Here is a 13,417-nt window from a genome sequence, read left to right on the forward strand (position 1 = left end):
AGGATGTCCCATTACTGCTGTGAAAGTTGGTGAACAAGCAGGCCAAAAGCCTCAGACTGGGCCGCCCTTTGAGAAACAAACAGTTGTGTTGATGATGACGTTGATGAGTCTTGTGCTTGGCAGGTGACAAAAACAAGGCCAAGAAGGTCAGTTTTCCCACAATGCCATAGGTTATCTACGGCAGGACATCTATCACTGTGGATACACTGTTTGGCGTAACGGAGCCTATTGGCTGATTATAACACAGGCAGACGGTGGAGGAGCCAGGACTGTCGATGAAGACCAGGAGGTCTTCCCACCCCACTGTGTCACAAGGAAAACCTGCCAATCAGATTAGCCAAATACACAGACTATCAGACCTTTCAATTAAATACTTGGCTTGACTACTTATCATGGGAAAACTTTATTTTTAAGCAATACACTACTGTCCAAAATAACTGTGCATTTTTAAAAATTCTTTAGAACATTCAGCATTACTTCATCCAACTTCCATCCCAACCCTCATCCCATCCTCCAATATCCGGACCTGTCCAGGGTGTATTCCTAATTCTCACACAATGCACGCTGGGATAGGCTCCAGAACCCCCGTGATCCTGCCCAGGGTTAGCGGGTACAGATAATGGATGATGGTCCACAACAGGCCTGCATTTCCCGGTCTTCTGAACAGTGAGGTAGAAAACGCAGAGGCAAGCACCAAAGCCGAGGGGTCCACTCCGGCAGGTTACCGATTCCTGAGCCTGGCAGCCAAGACCTGATAGCCAGGCTTTCACTCTACAACATGAACGGGGGGAGGGGGCAGTGTGGCAGGAGGAAGGGATGGAGAAGTGCCTTTGAGGTGGGGGCGAGGGGGGGGGGGGGATTGAAGTAAACTTGGCCAGTTATCCACACAAGCACCACCCTCATACCCAATGTGAATGGAGGCAGGAAGGGGGGGGGGGGGTCTATGGCACCCTGATCTGGGCAGAAGCAGATTCTGTGGAGTAGATCCGGTGATTCTCTATAAGTAGCGGAGGCATGAAGGACTTCTCGAGCGCAAGAGCACGCATAGATCAGAGGTCAAACAGCAATCGACAATGCTCCTCACACCCAACAGGCAACATCCACATCAACCACGAACAAATGAAAAGGCCCAAACCAACCATATGCCCACTGGCTATCAGCGCAACCTCTCCGTGACCATATACGACTGCAAGACGCTTATATCTGCATCAGCACTTAAATTCTGCACATGATTTCCTAGGAGCCAAATTATTTTTGTACTCCTGCTCACCACAGTGCTACAAACACGAAGCAACTCTGCCATTAGCACGATCGCATTAGCGGTACCGCCGCCTTTACACGATGGTGTTTATTCTGGTATAAGACAAGAGGATCTTTAATCTCTCTAATCTAATCCTATATGCGCCAACAAACCGTCAAGAGCCGATAAATTGGACCAATAAACAAAAATAATGATTACTCTCGGCTCGTTACGTCCCTCTGATCTCTTTCAGGGGGAATAATTGGCTCGTCTCTGCCGGCCGCGCGGCCATATTTCAGCTCAAAGAGGAAGGCGTGACCCCAGAGGGCCGGGGGAATGAAAGGGCCTATTTGACAGGTCAGCAGGCAGAATGGGGCGGGGTCAGGGGTCAAACTAACATCAAGATGGGCTGGGTCTGAAGGAGGAGGCAAGGGGGTGGGGGGGGGAGCTGGGGGCGCAGCCACTGGACCTGCGGAGCAATAATCAGACAAAAAGAGGAGGAGCAGGCAGAGTGGGCCAACAGTCAGGGCGATTAGCGAGCCTGTGGTACGCAGCTTCAACAGCTACGCTGAGGATGACGATGGTGGAATTCTTGACTATAAGGTTTTGATTGACCACTTCCGTCACTTCGCATCTACACTGTTAACAATAGACTCTAAACAGAGGTGCTGTGGGTCGTTTGTGTGCCAGCGTCGCTGACCACAAGCACAGAGTCAGGGGCTATAGTCAGGGCTAAATCTTTAGCGGATCTTTAGCGGCTATGACCAGAAGTCTACAGTCCCCAGAGCTGGGCTTGCTTGCCCTGCCAGGGGTACGTCTCAATTAGCCAGGGATGCTTTAGCTACTGCTGACTTCCCAGCTTCCCACAATGCTTCGGGCACTGGATGCAAAGGACTCAACAGACACTGCTGTGGGACCAGACCTGGGACCAAAATAACGACAGTGGAACAGAGGGCAGGCAACTTATAACTCACATAACTCTCCCCCAAAACCCCCACCCCCACCACAGCGCAAAATCCCAAATTTTGCATAACTTAAATGTGCTCTGACTAGAGTGATGACATTTTTCCCCACACCCAGTGACAGCTATTCATAAATCATGTACCTATATGGGAGCGATTCATATGAAAGAGAGCATAAAAGAAGAAGAAAAACAGAGCCGGGGGGGGTGGAGGGATGTAGGTCTTCGAAAACTGACTGAAACTGAACTACACTTCCCATGGTCCTGCTCAGCACGTGCGCATGATGCATACAGGGGGGCATTTTGCAGTGCAGTCCGGGAAAGAGCAGTTACCAAGTATTCCTAATAATGAGGCTACTTCGCCCAGCAAATGTTTCCATTTCTGGCTTACCTTTCTAATGAAAATCAAGATACAAGACTGAGCTCCTCCCCCCCCACTGCAAGCATGCATGAGTCCCCCAGAATGAAGCTCCAGGATTACAGACTTTGCGTACACTCTGAAACCCCCCCCCCCCCCCCCCCAATTGGTCAGTCTGTCTGGCACCAGACTGCAGCACGGCGAGGCGGGGCGAGGCGGAACACGTGAGGGGGGCCCCCTGCTGACAGGACACGGAGAGGGAGGAGAAACAAAACGCTGCTAATGGAGACACGACATGCTCGCCAAGGCGGAAAGTCTGACAAACCATTCATGAGCTCGGGACCCTTCGGTTCAGAGCACCCCCCCACCCCTACCCCTTGCCCCCACCCCCCCCACCCCTACCCCTTGCCCCCACCCCTCTCAAACACTCCGGCCAGGAAGAGCAGAGATTTAAAGGAGCAGGGTCTTAAAGGAGGGGTTCTAAAGCAGGTACAATGAGCTTGCTTTAACTATAGATCAAGTCGCCCAGCTAAGGAAAGGGAACCAATCGGATTCACCGTACGGCCCCTGCTGCGACTTCCTGTAGTAAAAGTTCACGTCTTCGCTCGCAAAACAGAATTTCACTACACAGACAGTAGAAGCAATAAGTGAAAAGAACCAATTTTTTGTGAGAATCTTACACTAACATAACTTCAGTTCATTTAAGTGTTCTTAGCAGACATTAATAGGGTGAATAAAACATTGCAGGTGTATGCAAAAATCACAGCACTGAACTTACTGCACACAACTAGCGATAATTGTACAACAATCAGCTCGGATACAGACATGACTAAAAGGGTTACAAGACAAGTCCACAAGAGTAGGAAATAAAATGAAAACCACCAGCACTGGTGGTATTCATTTTACACAGTACATAGAGATGCCTCTGGTATTGGCCTCCATGGCCCCAGCAGATGAGTGTGGCTTTTGGGTCAGGGGAGGGGCCCCAGCGAGGAGGCCAGTGCTCCGCGTGCAGGGTGGCCAATGGTCGAGAGGCTCCCATGCACGAGGTAAATTGCTTTTCCACGCTTGGCTGGGGGAAAGTGACCTGATGAGGACCCGTCAGCCGATCACTAACGGGATTAAAGTCGCGAGCACAAGGAGCCCATCGCTAGGCAAGGGGCCCGTCACTAGGCCCCAACACAGCTCCCCCTGCCCCAACTGCAGAGGGGAGTCATGTACAAACACCCAAATCTCCTAACGGGACACAGCACTCCGATCCCAAGGCAAGGAATGATAATAATGGTGACACCAGCGTTGTCTGCATATGAGGTACAGCCCTAATCATCGTTATTTTGCCGATTGTTCATTTGGAAGATTTTCTTATCCAGAGCGACATCCAGGACCATTAGGGGTGAGGCAATGATTTCCTCTATATTTACACGACTCAGGGCCTGATCAGTTCAACACTCCAGCCATGACATCACAACCTCCTTATTCACATGCTTTGAGCATCGAGCGCTGGCCACTTCAGGTCCCATAACCACTGTCCAAAACACACTCCCAAAGCCACTGTCCAACAACCTACTCTCATAACCACTATGAAATGCATTCCTATCACGACAATCCAAAAACACTGTCCAACAAAACGCTCACATGACCACCATCCAACAACACACTCCCACAACCACAATTCAATACGCTCTTATAATCTCTATCCAACAAGAAAGAACATACAGAAACATTAAAAGGATGTGCTAATATGGAAACGAAGGATTCAAAAAACCTTCAAGCCTTCAAAAATAGTCTTCAGGCCACAAGCCCACTCAGAATAAAAGGGTCAGCTTACACGCATGAATTTCAATCATCTTCACCCAGTGCTCAAAAATCCTTATCCTTTCCCCTTATCTAACAGCTTTGTGGCAGATAAAGGACACAGAACACATGAAACATAAAACAGGCAAATAGAAAATGTGTGGGGAATGAAACGGCACGTTTACGTCAACGGTGATAAAAACTACTCTAGAGTGAATACAAGCAGAGGCTGTGAAACCAGGGGCGGCCATTTTCTCTGCAGACCAACCGAAACAAGGAACATGGCTTCCAAACCGTCGCCTGGCTCCACCACAGAGACGACTGACGCACGGCCAGGCGCGGCACGGAGAGCACGGCCCACGGGGTTACGGGGGGGGGGTCCCAGCCGGCACCGTCCGCCAAAGGGAGGGCCGGGCCAAGCCTCGTCCCTGCGTTCCCATTGGTCGGCCCGTGACCTCCGACGTAGCGCGCCGACTGGGAAAGTGTGGCTGCCATTGAATCTCGGGGTGATGCTCGGCCGAACTGGAGCCAGTGTCACTCCTCATTACGGCCTCCCGGCTCGACGGCTTCTCCTAATCCCGCGCCCCCGTGCCCCCCTCGCCTCAGCCTCCCAGCGGGAGAACGGGACGTAATGATATCAACAGCAGCGGGGGCGCAACGGACACAAAAACCCTTGTGCCGAATGTTTAGACAAGGACATCCCGGGCACTCGAGGCACCTCAGCCTCAGCGCACAGAAAGAGAAGTTTGACACAACATACCAAATCACCAGACCGCAAATCCAACTGAAAATGTCTGCAATGCAAATGTGCAGCGCTCCCATGTGGCAACCCGTGGTAAGGCGGTTACGAAGCCCGTTTTCTTTCTCAACCTGTTCATCTCAGCTTTCAATTGTGGAAGGCAAGTGCCAAAAAAACTACTAAATAAACAAGCACTACATTTTACCATATTAGCATATTACCATATTTACCAGGATTTTCATTTATACTACTTCATGTCTTCAAACAGTTATGTTTCAGAAGGTCTGAAGTTGCATTACACAGTTAACCTTGCATGGCTTGGTCGCAAGAATCAAGTGTCCTTGACAAACCTAATTTTGAAGACGCCTTCTACATTTTAGGCGCTTGCAAGTTCCTGTTCTTGCGTCATCATATCTGTATAATTGGCGAGCTTGTCGCACTCGACACCACCAGTGGAAAACAGCATTTTAGAGAAGAAATCTCAAAATGCAGTGAATCGATATTGCTACCAATATGCCATTGTGAAAAAATATCAAATATGGCCTTCTTAAAATGAAAAAATTAAGGGTTGCAATTTTAATTAAAGTTAATCACTGCAGCCTGCATGAAGAAATTCAGATCCTTTGAAGAAGCACAACCATTGACATTTTCTCTTACCATCTACTTTATTTAGGGCTTTTTAAGACTCACAGGAAATACTATCATTTTAAAACTTAATTTACAGTTTGCAGGTAAACTACTGTGCACCAGAGAAGGTTGACCATCCATCTACTCCCCATGACACAAACTACCAGAATTTAAATCATGTATTCACATTGTTGATTCAATTTAATCAATGCATGCTTACTTTTCCCTTTCAGAAACTGCTGGATCTCTGAACACGCCCCTCCCCTCATCCCAACCGTACAATGTTATTTTGTAACTAACATCAGTTGCACGTTGACTGGCATGACGCTACTCCAGGAAGTATGGGGAATGCCTCCAGCGGCCTAAACAGAAAAAAACAGCAATAACAATTAAGGCCTTGAATCGATGTACTCCAGGAAGAGCAGGCCTACGTCCAAATGATAGTAGGCCAGACCAACTCAACAGACAAATGTAGAAAAAAGTGCAGTGTGCTGTATATTAAGTTCTCAGTTTCACTTGCAAATGTTCTTAATGTACGACCTGTGCCGTAGATTATTTAATTGGGCCTCAAAATACCTCCTGCAGAAAGTGGTGAGACTTTTTATACTAATTTTTAATGGAGGAAAACACGGCGTCTGTTAACACCGGCTTATTTTTGCCGGCTGCGCAGATCCCCGCCTTGATTCGTCCGTACTCATGCTCGTTTCTTGGTTTGATAAAGACAATGGCGCACTTATGTACAGCTTTAAGAACATGTTCCGTCTTTCTTTATCACAATGAAATAGTTTTAAAAAAATTATTATTATTATTATTATTATAATAATAATAATAATAATAAATAAATAATAATAACAACAACAACAATAACAAACGCACCTCTTCGTTGCAAGGTATACATTTTCAGATTTCATTTAAAATAGGCAGTTCCTGAGCCGAAAGGACTCCAATAGCCTACCACTGACAATGACAAATGCAATTCTGCGCTTCTGCAGCCAAACTGCCCTCGACGAAAAAGCAATTAAAACTCAATAGCATACAGCTGGACCCTTCTCATTAAAATCTCACACTGCTAAAATATCGCGAGATTTGCAATAGTCAGCAATTAAAGGCTTCTGCCTATTTTTTACGGTCTCTGGATTCTGCTCTGCAGGTGCGACCACGGTCATTTTGCACTATTGATAATAGCCTACCGGCTACAGCGCAACGCGATTATCAAAAAACTTAGTTCTGGCCTTGATTTTCTGTGAGGTTCGTTTGTTCTTATGAATTAGCCGTCTCGTCTCTAGCTTGTGTAGTGTAGCTTAGTTGAAGAACTTGAACGCTACCTAGAAGTTAATTAAGTTTAGAGTTAACGTTTTTTAAACTCTTGGTTATGATTTTAAAACGTATTTATAGAGCCTTGTTTTTTTTCCCTTTCCAACGTTTCGACAGCCACCGAAAGCGGTCCTCGGATTATTATTGCCTACGATTTATATAAACTCCTATCGGACTGTGTGTGTTTACGTGTAAACTTTGGACTGAAATATAAATATTCCAACTGTAGCCTACCTTTTCCCTTCCCATGTGAAGCAAGTAAGGAAAAGGCATTAACACCATGAACACCAAAGGCATGTTTGATCATAACCTGTAGTCTCATCACCATGCCAACAAAGGGGGAACCAGAAGTTCCCATGCGGCTGAACACACACCCCCGCATCCCTTCAAACAGAACGAGATCCAGATGGCCGACAGGGTCTGTACCCCCCTCCAAATCTTCTACCTGCTTATCACTTATCTCCGCTCTCTCCTTACCCTTAGGACGCCACTGACAGCCGTGTTCATTAGCTCCTTCTCCCTCTTCTGATGCCAGAGAAACCTCCAAATGTCCACTATAAGGACTGACAGGGCCCCAGGGGGCCGCACGCTCCGCCATTTTGCGATTTCTTGACGTGCGCTAGCGGGTCGGGCTAACGCTGCCAGGCTACTTGGTTATCAAGTTCCAACCGTCGGAACCCATCCTAAATCTCCGTTCTCATTGGACACTGTCAGATGGAAGTACTGTCGAGCGCTCGTGATTTGGCTCAAAAACCCATAACATTTCTGTCGGTACACCTACCAACATGGGTACCTGCAGACCAAGTGTCCAGCAATCCATCGCAAAACAACGGTCATTAAATCAGAAATTAAATATTATTGCAAATATTGAAATGTTGTTTTCATGCAAACATGCTATTCACAGCTGTTCATTTGGAAGTTTGGGAGTCTAGGAAGTGAATGATTCTGTCAAACATATGAACCCTGTTTCAGTTGCGTTTCCAAGAAATTAAGCCACGTATGGTGCGCATTCTGGTGCACTTTGACACCAGCGAGTCTGAACCTTTATGGTGCTTGTCAGGAATTTAAGCAGTGTGTGTTTATAAGCTGGATTTAAGAGGTGCTACATGCAGTGAAGCTCTGAGACACCTACATGATTCTTTTAAGTGGCCCAGGTGTGTTCTTTAAAAAATGGTCTTTGTAAAAAATCTCAGTTATAGTAGAGTTTGGGTACTCCAACGCTGGTATTAATTCTGTACAGTGGTGAAGAAACCACCCTCATGGTCAATTAGAAGAGGATAAAGAATATTTGAAATATTCCCTATTTCTGACAGTTGTTTTGTTGGGTTTTTTTCCCCACCAGAGGAATGAATATTAAAATTCAATGCACTCATTCCCTTCTGAAGAAAAAACCCTTCTAAAAACTCAGAATATCAGAATCACAGACAAGCCATACATTAGCATCTCTTCAGTTATCCTGTACAGTGTTCATAGGGACGTAAACCAAACCAGCTTGGAGGTATTTCACAAAGCAGGATAATAATAGTAATAACAATAATAAAGGATTACTGAGTTAGCTGGATAACTGCGCTGAGTAAAACCCGGAACAGCTCTTTTTACTTCAGTCCATGTTCCAGATTTGGGGAGGGTTCTGCAGTTATCCAGCTAACTCAGTAATCCTGCTACCCGAAATACCCCCCAGGGCTCAAAGAACTGCAGTGAGTCACCATCAGGTTTTCACCATGACAACAGACCCACTGTCATGACACTCAAATATCACAACCACAGTAATGTGATGTAATTTGGCTGCAGCCATGGCCCCATGTAATAACCCATTCAGTATCAGTGGCAGGAAAATGCCAGAGATGAGTGTGTAAACAGTGCTGACCCGATATTATCACACAACCACGCTGTCACCGCTCAGCTCTGCCAAAGTGCTTCTGTAAGCATGGCTAACTGCTTCAGATGATGACTACATTTAAATTGTAGTCATCATCTAAACCATCATCTAAAGATGTTTCACAAATAAACATCGAACATCTTTGACTTGTAGGCTTCTGAATACAGCAGCAGTGCGAGGGTTAAGAGAATCATCGTCGCTAAGAGCCACAATCGTGAGAACTTGCTTATCCAAGATAACTTGTTTGTGCCTTGGCGTGACACGCATTTACAAAAGTCTACGGCCGTATAGTCTCACTGCAGGATTGACCTTACGACCCCCAGGTCAAACGAACAGTCCCCTTCTTAACCCTGTACACTTTCACGAATAAAAAATGAGGATGGCTCTTTGACCCGAGCTGCCGAACGGCTGGAAGAATGAACGCACTAGCGAGCAGGAACTCCTTTAAAGGAAAGAGGGACATTTGCCCTGGACGTGACCAGCCTCTTCCAACTGCCAACGCAAATTCAAAAGATCACACGACGCCAGTCTACTGTTAAAGATATATTCCTCTGTGCTGTTCTATTCTTCCTTCTGTTCTAAGTGTGCATATTAAAACTTCCCCCTTAGAGAGACAGAGACAGAGAGAGACAGACAGGGAGACAGAGTGATGCCCTGACTCTGGAGTCAGTCTTTCAGAAGTATAGCTTGTGCTTAATCCCCTCCCAGGAGTTGGGGGCAGTGGCTCTTGTTGGTATTGATTGACAGGTCTTTCCTCCAATAGAAGCTGAGGTTCCACCTCTCTGTTTGCGTTCTTCCCCCAGACACACTTCCGTTGCACGTTCAGAGCGACTGGTCAGGGAAATGAGTCTGAGATCCCAAATCCTTCCACCTCCTACCCCCATCCCACCCTGTGACCACCCCAGAGAGGTTCTGGAGGTAAGAAGCCTGGCCCGGGGTGGGGGGAGGGGGGTGGCGACAGTTCTCTGAAATAATGGGTCTCAAACATTCCCAGTTCTGCCTGGCTGTTTTGGTAAATCATATTCGTTCAACAATTTCCACTGTTTTGAAGGAGTTGGTCAAGCCAGTAATTACAGTGCCACCCCATGGCGACTAACGGAATTACCAGTTCTCACTCCTGCCCTGAAACCAAAGGGCTGAAAAACATTTTCATCTGTGGTGAGGGGACGGGGGGCAGGACAACTACAGTCATATTGTCACAGCCATACATATAATACACAGAAACATACCACATACACACCATGCAACAAGTATGACCCACAACACTGTAATAATAATAATAATAATAATAATAATAATAATAAACATATTCACATAGTGTAAAAAAGTTAACATTAAGGTGTGAAAAACATAAAAAATATTACATTTATTCTAATATAAACAAATATGTATAGCATAAGTTTAAAAAAAGACTAATTATGGTAAGTTAGCTTTTTAAAAAAAAATTGGTCACTAAAATAACAATTTTAAATAAATAAACTTGTGAAATATATATATTTTATGCAGAGATTGTTCTCTCTATGTCCCTCATCCTGTGCCATGTGGCTACATATCTGGCTACAATTTCCAGATATCACTCATATTTTGGATGTTGGGGAAAACAATGTTTATATTTTTAAAGAATTGTGTACAATATAAATTATGTGCAATATAAAATAATATGAATCTCTGTCTCTACCTGTTTGCGTGTGCACTGACTGGACAGGCTGTCTTCCCTGGCTAGCCTCTCTATTTCTCTCTCTCTCTCTCTCTCTGTCTCTCTCTCACACACACGCACGCACATACACACACATACACACACGCACGAAGAATTCCTACATGGATCACCAAGCATGGATGTAATTACCCTCAAATTAAAGCTGATAGCCCATGTGAAAAAAGAATAGACTAAACATACTTGATACAAACTTTAATTATATTTGTTGCATATTTTATTGAATTAAAAGTATTCTTTAGTATAAAATAGTACACTTTAGGTTTTCTTCAACATACTATTGTTTCACATGGGAGTCTGCATTTTAACCTCATATTCATAGTTTTACTTCAGATCCAATGTGCTGGAGTGTAGTGCCAAAACAAGGAAAATTGTGTCACTGCCTCAATACTTTTGAATCTAACTGTGTGCACATGCACATTGGACCTACACCAACTCCTAGCAGTGAGCTTAGGGCTTCCTTAGGACGCCGTGTAATGTCTCCCCCATGCTGAAAGCTCTCTTTCCTGTCGGGCAGAGTGCTTGCAGATTTATTTGAGGAGAACAAACGCTCGGGCAGTTCATAAATCCATCTTACTCCAGCAGGGGCCCAGCGCGTGTGTGACGTGTCGCTGACAAGGTCCAGGGAAAGCAGGAAAAAGGGGTTTAATTTTGCCGTTTTATTTAAATTGATGGGACCCAGTATGGGCTACCCTGGCTGTCTGACCATCGGGGGGGGGGGGGGGTTAGTTGGGGGGCGGGGTACTTAATGAGTGAATCCAGTGGTTGTTCAGTGCGCTTTGTTCTACTGCAGTGTGACTGAGGAAGGAGAAGGTATGGATGCCTCCATTTTAGAAATATTAAAAAAATAACCAGAATCCACATGCCGCATGTAACTTTTTGTGGAGGCCCATTTTATTCCAGATTTTATCTTCAATGCCTGGTCAAATAAATAGGCCAAATCTAATCACTATAAAAAAATTTTATCAGCATAGAAGATAACATGAGCCATAAGCAACCATTTCATTTCATTCTGCAGTTTCACCTGAGCAGCGCAATCATTCAGCCAGAGGACCTACACACCTGGTACAGGTAGGCCTTCTGACACCTGAGAGAACTGTGATGAAAAAATGGGAGGGGCCTACACACCTTGCACAGGTAGGTCATCTAACGAATGAGAGAACTGATGCAGGGATAGGAAGGGGCCTAATAAGAACACTGGGCATCCCTACTTCAGAAAAAATGTTGACATGCAATAGAAATTTGCTTTTTAAAAACACAAGATTCAGAAGCTTATTGGTGCTGAGCACACGACCACTGCATCTCTGCTCACTTGCGCCATCTGGTGGCAGCCTGAAGTAGCTCCATGGCCCGGTTACTTCAAAATAGGACCCCTCTGATGATGGGAAACTACTAACCCACCGTGAGCGGCAGATTATGTCATGTCAGCTGGGATTTTTTACAGACTGGTTCCAGGCTAATTTTAGCCCAGTATTTATATGCAAAATATGAAGAGGGAGTCCAATTCATTGTATCTATTTAAGACAATAACGATTATGACAGGATTACTTTCACAGATTTCATTATACTTTAAAGTGACAGGTTTATCGCAGCGTCTTCCAATCAGAAGCACATGCTTCTGTGTCGGACGGTGGCCATGTTGTGCCAGAAAGCTCACTGCCTGTCGGCACTGTCTGAGGTATACATTTTTGCACCCACCCACCACCCCCTTTATTTTGCAATCGTGGGGCCTTTAACAACATAAATACACATCAGAACCGTGGCTTAAAATATCACTCGATAGACGAAACAAATCCACTTCACATCTGGGAACAGATAAATAATAATCTACTCCCACTTGCATGTGCATATGAAGCAAACTTTGGCAGGAAGCTGGTGTTCTGTCTTCGGAACCTTCTAAGTACCCCTTATCAGTCCGCACGACAGTGCGCTTCTCCTGCAACCAATCAGGTTACCCTCTGATGTCACAGGAACAGAGCCCAGCGCTCAACAAAGAGCTTCAGCTAAGAGAGCAGATGCCAAAGTGCCTGAAAGGTGTTTTCAGCAGGTTTATTCCACAGCACTTCTAAATGTAGTTTCCCCAGGATATTCAGGAAGTGACCTTTGACCTTTAGTTAGCCCTGCAGATCCCCAATGCCCTCTTAACACAGGCCATAGCATCAGAATTCACCTTTTCTGAGATACCTGTGCATTCAAACGCCAGTTTCATCTGTACAGGAAATTAAGAATGAAATGAAAAATGAGGAAAGGTATTGTGTAAAAGGGGTTCTCGTTTCTCTCCTCTATCTAAGCCAACCGTTCCCTCACCCGGGATGCAGTCACTACTTTACCTGAAGGGGGCGCTGTGTCAGTCCAGGACAGCAGATAAGGTATCCAATCAAGCGAGAAGGCTGCAGGGGGTGGTGATTTTAGCAACACACCAGTCTAGAACGAACGGGCCAGATGCCTTATCAAGGCTCCAGTCTGGCGGTCTCTGCGGGTCCAGATCCCATCACCTACAGGATTAGCAGCAGTGTCGCCACTGTATTGTTGGATCATAATGTGATTTTATCTCCAGCAGCTGCGTGTGTCAGTCGTGCGCTACCGTTACCTGCAGCTGAATCTGACCCGTTTTATACTTCCAGCTGTTCAGGGAGTACTGATTTAAACAACAGTTTAGCCAGAATGGTGAAATTGTCTCCTGAATCGAATGTCTTCACTGGCTGCGTTGAGACTTCCAGGCTAATGAAAAGCAGCTTGTGTATTCTCAACATGCATATTGTGGTTTATAGCCTTTATGTAAAAACCAAAA

At 45.6% G+C, this 13,417-nt stretch overlaps 2 long non-coding RNA genes across 3 annotated transcripts in view; one reads left to right on the plus strand and one right to left on the minus strand.

Moving 5' to 3' along the window:
* The window catches only part of LOC135239217 (uncharacterized), a 16,796-nt gene extending 8,534 nt beyond the window's left edge, over positions 1-8,262 (minus strand). Inside the window, exon 1 of one of the 2 annotated variants that reach the window (XR_010325313.1) lies at positions 7,511-8,262. This is a non-coding gene — a long non-coding RNA (uncharacterized LOC135239217). Of the gene's footprint in view, positions 1-6,595; positions 6,733-7,510 lie in introns of those variants that run through there. The other variant, XR_010325312.1, reaches the window with a different exon arrangement.
* On the plus strand, positions 6,743-11,758 carry LOC135239219 (uncharacterized). Its single transcript, XR_010325316.1, has 3 exons — positions 6,743-7,451; positions 9,716-9,830; positions 11,645-11,758. It is a non-coding gene; the product is annotated as an uncharacterized LOC135239219 (long non-coding RNA).
* The last annotated feature ends 1,659 nt before the right edge of the window (positions 11,759-13,417 follow it).

Source organism: Anguilla rostrata, chromosome 14, assembly GCF_018555375.3.
Source record: "Anguilla rostrata isolate EN2019 chromosome 14, ASM1855537v3, whole genome shotgun sequence".
Taxonomy (NCBI): domain Eukaryota; kingdom Metazoa; phylum Chordata; class Actinopteri; order Anguilliformes; family Anguillidae; genus Anguilla; species Anguilla rostrata.